A 10,021-nucleotide genomic window follows, 5' to 3' on the forward strand; every position below is an offset into this window, starting at 1 on the left:
CTTGTCCCCAATCCGCACAGTATTCCCAATAAGGCACTCCAAAAAATGCAACAAGTTCATAGGGGTAACATGCAATTATGAAAAGGACTCATAGGGTAATACTGTTAAAATAAGGGTTTATTAATAAAACAGTCCCCTTCCCCTCACTCATTGCACTTATACATGATAATAAACATAGGAGCGTATAGAGTAATATGCAAACTTATGAAGTAACCTTATCTGCACTGTGATCTGTCCCTGCTTGCTTCCTCCTGCCGCTCGGTACCAGCTGGCTGGAGTTTCGGGTGTGACATCAGGCGTAGGTTTCCTAGGTGACCGCGTGCTCGCACACTGACGCATTTCGTCATCAATGGACTTCTACGGAGGACGTGGGCACGCTGCACGGCCACCACCATTTATCTCCATCCCTTGTGGGCGGCGGACTCCCTCGGTCAGCTGGTGAACAGATAACCCTGAGTACATCAGAGCCGTCCCCGCTCATATAGCATTCTTGTGACTTCTATCAGTTCCTAGTAAAGCTTGTGTGAGGAGTTTTCATTCTCCCCTGATCCTCTGTCTGGACATGTCTAGACAGTGCTGATTGGCCCTGTGCTGATCACATGCACTCTCCTAAGAAAAATAAAACTCTCTAGCAATACACACCAAACTGAGCATGTGCAGCCTGTCCCCTGGCTCTGTAAATATCAGGTTATTTTTTGGAGACAGTGAAAGAAGAGGAGGATCAGACAGACAGGATCAAACAACCTTTATACACAATGCAAAGGATTAACCCCTTAGGTTACACAGTGAGCCCAAATCGCGTCAGCCCACCCTTGCCCAGTATTCAACCCTTCCCTGTGCTTTTTCCATTGGATGGCTATTATTATGTGTATGTGAAATAAAATAATTTCCTGGAAGTAAACATGGATATGTCTCAGCTTGTTGGTGAATGCATACAATGAGCATTACCCATGCCACATGCCTGGAGTATGAAATTATGCATGTTAAGAGATGATAACTTCAAGTCAAAATAATCAAAAGAAAATTAAAGTGTTACTAAATCCAGGAGCCTGCATTCACTATATCTGGTCTCCCACAGGACACGGAACATGGAAATGCAATTATTTTAGTAAATATAAACAGATAAATACCTTTTCTCATCAGCAGTATAAAGCAGTCTTGTGACTTCTATCAGTTCCTGGTAAAGCTTGTAGGAGGAGTTTTCATTCTCCCCTGATCCTCTGTCTGGACATGTCTGGACAATTCTGATTGGCCGTGCTGATCACATGCACTCTCCTAAGAAAAAAAAAACTCTCTAGCAATACACACCAAACTGAGCATGTGCAGCCCGTCCACTCTCTCTGTAAATATCAGGTTATTTTTTTGAGATGGTGAAAGAAGAGGAGGATCAGAGAAGACAGGATCAAACAGTCTTCATACACAATGAAAAGGATTAACCCCTTAGGTTCCACAGTGAGTATAACAAGCATGCTTTACTGCAAATACAGACTGATTTTACTGGTAAGGGTTTCGTAACACTTAAAGTCCTGCTAGATGAATTCAGGCTGGCCCTTTTTGCTGGTATAGCTGTGAAAAACATTAAAAATAAGTGTCTACTGTATACTGTTTAAAATCTAGTAATTTACGGTCTCACCCTGCTCTGCACATGCTCAGTTGCTCTCCATTTTAGGCATTTTTATGCACTGCTGAGTTTGTAGAGGCCAATCTGCTGACAGCCTTAAAGTGGAATTAAAACTGAGTTCCACCCAAAAGTGGAACTTCCGCTCATTTGCTTCCTCCCCCCACCTCTGGTGCCACATTTGCCACCTTTCAGGGGGGGAGGGGGGAACGGGTACCTGTTTTTGACAGGTACCCTTCCCCACTTCCGGGAGATGGTGCCGCGGCACTGTTCACTTCCAGGTTCCCTAACCGGCAATCATTTTTAATTTTTGGAGGGGAAGGGGGTGAGGCTGGAACACTGCTTTAAACCCTCCTATCGTTTACAGCCAATGAAGCTGCCTCTGTTTGATCTGCAACTGCCATGGTGTTGCGTGATCCATTATGACACCAGCCATTTGGTGGTTTGACAGTTTGGTTAAAGACACGAGCAAATGTGGCAGTTAGCAATCCTGGCATTACAGGAATGTAACTGCCTGCCTATTGAAACCGGTAATTCGATGGGTTTATCAAAATGGCGGCCTCCAGCAAGAAAAAACAGGAGCAATGCTGGAGGCAATTTACAGCACACACAAATTTTGGTAGCATAATTATTATTGTGGAATTTATGTTCCTTGCTAAATAACATTATTTTTTATCAAGGTGTTATGGGTAAAGTTCCACTTTCAAAACAATACACAATCTAAAAGTCAAAGCTAGACCATCATATAGCAGATGGCCACAGCCTACCCCAAAATAACTGAAAGATTACTTTTACTTTTTTTTTTAAATACTTTAGCATATGAATTCTGATATATCATACAGACATGTGTGAGACAAACATTGAAATATACTCAGACAAAAAAAGTAAAAAAAAAAAGAAAAACGTTCTACTCTATAAATTAAAAAAAAAAAAAAAAAAATTGGGGCTGACTCGATGGACTACTTGATCTTCTTTCTGCCATCACTCTTCTCTTTTCCTATGTTAAAGTGGTTGTAAACCCCAGACATGAACAAAGCGTTTCCCTCTATAGTGTGTACTTGTCTCAGTCCAGAGCATTAAAGTAAAACTATAGGCAAAACTTCTTTTTTTTTTTATTTTGGGTAGAGCAAGGGAAGGTTATAACCCCTGTCAGATTTTTTTCCCCCCCATCTGTGTCCCATTGCGGCAATTTCCCTTCACTTCCTGTGAGTGGAGCTCTACTCTATGGGCCCTCCGATCCAATTTGCCCAGATGGAGAGGGACAGATGCCCTTCTGGTGTTTTTAGCGGAACGGATTGAAGGTAGGCAGGTGTAAATGGACACAAGTCCACTATAGAGGTTAATGGAGGATCCAATTGGGTCCACCTGAAAAACGGACAAGCGGACTTGATTGGACCGATCATGCGAAAGGGGCCTAAGGATGCTTTCACACTGATGCGCTGCAGTTAACCCACACCACAGGTGCAGCACAGTGCTCCTGGGGATTTCCTGCGGGTTAGCTGCACTTTGCCAAAGAGTTCTATTATATCCTGCAGGTGCGGTGCACCAAATCTCCTGCATTCAACCTGTAGGTAATAACAGAAGTCTATGGCTCAGTGCAGGCAACCCACCGGTGCACTGTTCTGCACCTACGGATCAGGTTTGAAGCAGCTCACAGAAACCAGTGCAGAACTAGAACAGATATGCCCATTGCTATGTGATTTTATTTTGAAAAAATTTGGATTTTTCTTACAGCTTACCTGTAAAATCCATTTCTTGGAGTACATCACGGGACACAGAGCCATATTGATTACCATATGGGTTATACGCCACCTATAGGTGAATGGACACTGGCAACCAATCAGACAGGAAGTCCCCCTATATAACCCCTCCTACACAGGAAGTACCTACAATTGAAGAGACCTCAGTGTACCGTGGTGTACTCCAAAAATGGATTTTACAGGTAAGCTGTAAGAAAAATCCACATTTCTTTATCGTACATCATCATGGGACACAGAGCCATATTTATTACCATATGGGTAGTCCCATAGCAATGCACTTGAGGGGAGGGGGACACCATAAATACAGCCATCAGACCACAAAATCGACATAGCTGCCTGCAGAACGCAATGAAAAAGACCAATTTTCTGGTCGAAAGAACCAGGGGAATATACCCCATGGGCTCAAAAGGCTGTTTCGGTAAAACTGCAAGAACCAAATTTAGATCCCAAGGATGCAATGGTGGCTTCACTGGTGGAAGCATACATAATACCCCTTGAACGAAGGTTTGAACCAAGGAATGTGAAACAAACGGTTTCTGGAAAAAAAAACTATAGCGGAAATTTGACCCTTAATAGTGCCTAAGGCTAATTTCATATCTACTCCTAATTGCAAGAAGGGTAGAATTCTCCCGACAATATATTTGCAGGGATGCTATTTCCTGGCCTCACACCAGGTAATGTAAGATTTCCAGACTCTGTGATAAAATGCTCTTTCAAAATCAAGGCTTCGATATCCAAGCCTTCAAATTTAGAGACTGTAAAGCCGGGTGGAATATCGGACCTTGACAGAGCAGGTGCGGATGCAGTGGAAGAACCCAAGGCCACTGCCAATTTCTGAATTTGTGCATACCAAAACCTCCTCGGCCATGCAGGACCTACCAGGATGACTGGTTTCCCTTCTAGCTGGATTCTCCGTAATAGACACAGCAGCAGCTGAACTGGAGGAAAGGCATAGATCAGGGAAAACTCCTCCCAAGGTATTCCAGACGCTGGCCTGGCTGTAATGCTGACTTTGCCAAATTCAGAATCCAGCCCAGACGTTCTAAGAACTGAACTGTCTGGAAAACATTCTGGGTTAGAGCCGAAGCCAAACGATCTATTATAGTAATAGATTGTCTAGATATCCTATCACTGATATCCCTTGAGACCTTAGAGCGGCCAATACTGGAGCTAGGATCTTTGTGAACACTCTTGGAGCTGTGGCCAACCCAAAGGGCGGGGTCACAAACTGAAAATTATGGTTTTCTACTGCAAAGCCTAAAACCTGAAAAATAGGCACGTGAAGGTATGCATCCTGGATGTCTATGGATGCTAGAAATTCCTCTCTCTGCAGGGAAGCCATGACGGAGTGAATTGACTCAATTCGGAAAGTATGAATGTTAAGAAACTGGTTCAGAGCTTTGAGATCTAGAACAGGTCTCACCTCTCTCTCCGTTTGGCTTGGGGACTCTGAAAAGGTTTGAGTAAAAATCTTTAAATCTTTCATCCTCCAGAACCTCTGTAATCACTCTTTGAGACCTTAATAGGTCCAGAGCCCGTAAAAGAGATCTTCTATTTAGAGGATCTTCAGGTATGTTGGATTTTACAAACTGAGGATGCGGGAACACCCGAAATTCCAGTTTGTATCCCTGCGAGATAGTGGAAAAAACCCAGTTTCCTGAATTATTTCTACCTAGGCCTTCAAGAACCGTAGCAGCCTTCCCCCCACCCGATTGAGTGGGGGTGCCCCTTCACAAGGTAGGCTTAGAGGTAGATTTGGTAGATCTCTGGGCCCAGGGTTTCTTCTGCCCTTGCTCTGAAGGCTTAGCTCTAGATCCAGACGGCCGGGGCCGTCGTAACTGCCTGGGATTATAAGCACTGGGAGTCTGAGTGCTAAGAATCTTAAAAGAAGGACGTTTGCTTTTCCCCTTAACAGGTAGCAACGCACTCTTCCCCCCTGAAATCTTTTGGATATATTTATCCAGATCATCACCAAATAGGCATTCTCCATAAAAGGGAAAGTCAGCCAGCAACTTTTTACACGATAGTTCGGCAGACCAGCTTTTTAGCCATGGGATTCTGCGCATATGCACTGTTAAAAGAGCAAACCGTGACATTTGTTGTATGGAGTCTTTAGGAGCATCCACAGACTCTCCATGAGAGGGAACCGTCCTGAAAACTCACTTAATACGTTTTTTTAAAGACTGACAAACTCCTATAGCTGCTACTGCTGGCTGTATAGTAGACCCTGCAACAGCAAAGTAGGCCTTTAGCAAAGATTCCAACATCTTATCAACTGGATCTTTAAAAACCTGGGCATTATCCACAGGACAAGTTTAACTTTTGTTAACAGAGGAAATGGCAGCATCCACAGAAGGTATACTCCATTTTCTCATGAATTTTTCCTTCATAGGATACAATAGTGAAAACCTTTAAGTAGGAACAAAAATCCTATCAGGATGATCCCAATCAGCATACATTACCTGCTCCAAGAGCGGATGTAAGGGAAAAGCCTGAGGACTTTGAGGTGGGCGCAATGAGCCTAGAGAGGAAAAAGAGTATTCAGACATCTCTAAGGGAGGTAATTTGTATCCACACCGGACCATTTCAGGGAGAGACTAAATCAACAATCTCTGGGATTGAGAGGCAGAGTATGACTCCTCAGGTCCTGACTCCCCAGAAGTGGAAACCTCAGCTAGACCTTCTACAGGGTCATTTACAGCTACTTCTTCCACATCCTCTGCCCAATCCTGAACTGACTCAGGGGGTGGCTCAGGTGAGGGGGGATCTATCATGTTTCCTTGTTTCTCCTTGCGATGCTGTAATCATGCCAGCAATATTACCCTCAAGTCCGGCCAACACCGATGCCAAATCTTACTTGGTGACTTATGCTGCGGCAGAAACACTAGATGTGGCTACTATGCCTGACAACCGTAACGGCTCAGATTGGCTAGTTGCCTCTGGCCCTTCAGGGGAGGTAAACACAGAGGAAGCATGACTAGGATCTTCAAGTCCTGTCGGCAGCACCACAGTGCCCCTTCCAACTGTGCCCCCCCCACTCCTCTTTCGGGAGGACATTGCTCTTAGGCAAGACAAACTTGAAGTACTAACTTTAATGTACTCAAGGCTGGTGCCAAGTTATAGAGCTTATCACACACAGCACTGATTATCCCAAAGTAACAGAACCAGACCATGCCTGTAAACATGCACCCACAGTGACTGACGCAACCCTGCTGCTGCTCTGTGTTCCCTCCAGCCTCTGACAGAGGCTTGCATGTTGGAAACACTTCCTTAAGAAATCGTACCATTTGCGCTTGAACTGCGCATGTGCAGCGTGCTACGTGATGTCCACGTGCACGCCAATCGCATCATGACACGCCCCTCCTGGCGAACATTTGCATGCCAAACAACATAGGGTGAGAGCAGATTAGGCAAACAAAGTGCGTTTTGTCACAGCTGATACACCTTACAGGTGATCAGCACAGGGTGAAAACAATATGTTTACACAAACAAGGTGTGCTTTAACATAGCTGATACACCTACTGTTTTGCACAGAGAGAAAAAAATGTTTAAACAAACAAGGTGTGCTTTAACACAGCTAATACACCTATTGTCTCTTTATAGAGACCAACATGGCACACGGTATCTGTTATCTTATAAAGGGAACAGTGCATAAAAATATTTATACAAATATTTTTAAAGTGGATTTACCAGTCCCGCTGCAAGATTCTGTCTTTTAACAAGAATCCAATCTTCACCCATCACGGTGAGTTTCTGTCACTTGCCGACCTTCAAGGACTGGATCCCCTTGTTTTTGAGAGGCCACTCTTCAACCTGTAGAGCACCCTGCCGGAGCGCCTTTGAGGTTGATTTTACCAGATCCCAGGGTCCAGTGCCTAAAAAGGACAATGTTACAGGCAAAACCTTGTATCTCTTTTGGATGGATCTGATTGCTAACCCATTAGATTCAGAGATCTTTGATCGGGGATTGTAGCATAATCTTTCTTTCTTCTTCTTTGAAAAAACATAAAAAAAATGTGGAGAGCTTCTCCATGATCATCACCTTTAAGACACTGGCAAAAAAAACGGAGGTACTTCCTGTGTAGGAGGGGTTATATAGGGGGACTTCCTGTCTGATTGGTTGCCAGTGTCTATTCACCTATAGGTGGCAAATCACCCATATGGTAATGAATATGGCTCTGTGTCCCGTGATGTACGATAAAGAAATGACCTTTGAACAATTTTCACTTCAGAAATCCTTCAGGTATTGGTGGCTGATGCTGCATTTTGTATCACTCCACCTGTGACAGGAGGTGGAGCTATACAGGAAGCATCGGCTCTGCTCTCTACTGCAGCTGCATGCTTTCTCTCCTGCTGGCTCCATTCTCAACACTTATGTTCTGGGATGGCAGGTCAGGAACCCTCGATCTGGGCTTGCTGTCCAGCCAACCTAGAGCAGGAGGTCGTGGGCCACATGCGGCTCACTGGCCAGTGGTTGGACACCACTGCCCTAGGGGTTCCAGCAAAAGAGTTGTAATAAAGGGATATGAGTACTGTAATAGGGAACATCTAGAAGTTATAATTGTGCCTAAGCAGTACTCTAAAAAAAATTACCTTTTGTCTTAAATTCCTTCTGCTCAGTTGAATTCCTTCAAAAAGCAGTGCATCTGCTATTTTTTCAAGGGAGAATAAATTCAGTTAATCTAATCTTTCCTCATAGCTGAGCTCCTCCATGCTTCTTATCAGTGTAGCACGGCCCCCACAGGGGTTTCTGAGTGTATTCAGATCCTCCTCACTTCCTGGACCCTGAGCTCCTTCCGAACCAACTGACACTATAGGTTCGGACATATTGATTAAGTAGACACAACAAGGTTTCAATAATAAAAGATCAGTTTTACTGTCTTTAGTAAAAAGAATAAACAATTGTGGATTCAATACAACAAGAAATGTAATGAAAAGAGAATCAGATAGAGATTCTGAATCCTAAAGCCCCAATTTCACAGAGGACCCAGCACTCAGTATCTTGTGTGTTTAAAAGATAAAACAAATGTAATTAGAATACTGCTTTAAAAGAGGAATGACGTATTAATTGCTACTTCAATAAATCATTCCTCCCTTGACAATGTGAGAGTGACCAAACAGATATAATCAGGTATTCTGAAACTATTAAAGAACAATGCAATTAGTTTAAAGTTAAATCAGTGGCTCTAATAAAATATGGCAATACAATCTGTCAGAGTGCACTCTGTCACCTATAGGGGGCCCCCTTTCTCTATGGATTGTATGAGTCTCCTTCTGGGCAAGGCCTTGCTAGTCTTCGCCGGCAGTGAAGCTCTCAATCATTCAAAGAATGATATTTGTAATCCAGAGTAAAGGAAGGAAGTATTTGTAATCCAAATAAGAAGTGTTGATATCCAGGCTCTGTCAAATATGCATACAGTCTAGGGATCTTAGGTGTATATTGGGGAAGTCTTTTTGGTTCGCCACCAGCACTGCACCACAGTGTCCTATAGCATCCATTCTAAAACAGCGCAACTCCCTTTGTATCTAAGCTGCATCACAGGCCTTTCCGTGCTCTGCACTAATAAGTCACAGTGTCTGCTATAATCAGATGTCTCTCACCCAATCCGACAATGTCCGTGTTCAGCAGTCCTCCGCACCAGGCCGGGTGCTCCACAATAACACCTGCAGCCTCTCTTCGGTGTCTCCGCTCTCAGTCCGTCACCTTGCTCCGTGACATCCGCCTCCTCACTCTCAGGTGTTCCCCGCTAGGCCTCTGGCCTACCTCTCCTCTGCTCACCACAGCAGCTCTTCTCCTCTTCCTGCACAGCACGCTGTCCCTGAGGCAAGAGAGCGATCCATTAGTCCCGCCCCCAATTTATAGACTCTCCCATCAGTCTCTGCGGGACCCATAGCTCCCTGGGAGTATAGTTCAATCCATTAGATCATCCACAATCTCCAATCTCTTCGGGACTAAATTTCCCACAATCCATCACACCATTCGCTTAACAGAAGCCCAGATATTAAAGTGCATCAGCCTTAATCATGCCGGAATTGATTCCTCCACCTGGCTACATCAGTTTGGTTGCCCTTCTCTCCACTTTCTCCAGTTCCCCGATATCCTTTTTGAGAACTGGTGCCCAAAACTGCATATTCCAGATGAGGCCTTACTAATGATTTGTACAGGGGCAACATGATATCTCTCTCTCTGGAGTCCATGTCTCTGTTATTACAAGAAAGGACTTTGGTGAGGTTGCTTGGTTTCGACATGACAAGCAATTTCGTCAGCGCAAGGCAGTCCAGCCTTCCTTACGATGGGACCACAAAAACATCAGTATCTGGATGAAACTGATGTATTCTCCACGAAGTTCGGTTCCTCCCTTTCAGGGTGGGGCCAGGGGTGCAGCAGCCTCTTCACAACTGGCCACAAATCGAAGGGGGTTATGTTGGCAATTCAATGCTGGATCTTGAAACTTTGGCACCGCATGCTGTTTCCGTCATGACTGTTCAGGGTGTGGAGGGTCTCAGGTGCTGTCCTTATGCTCCAGGCAAAGAAAAGGAAAAAGAGGCGATGCTGGAAAGAGGAAAGACGCCGGTGAGGGTAGAAAAGATGGCGCCTTTCCTAAAACGTTATCTTAACAGGGAGGCAGCTTATGTGTTGCAG

The sequence above is a fragment of the Pelophylax lessonae genome, assembly GCF_965119305.1.
Source record: "Pelophylax lessonae genome assembly, chromosome: 4".
Taxonomy (NCBI): domain Eukaryota; kingdom Metazoa; phylum Chordata; class Amphibia; order Anura; family Ranidae; genus Pelophylax; species Pelophylax lessonae.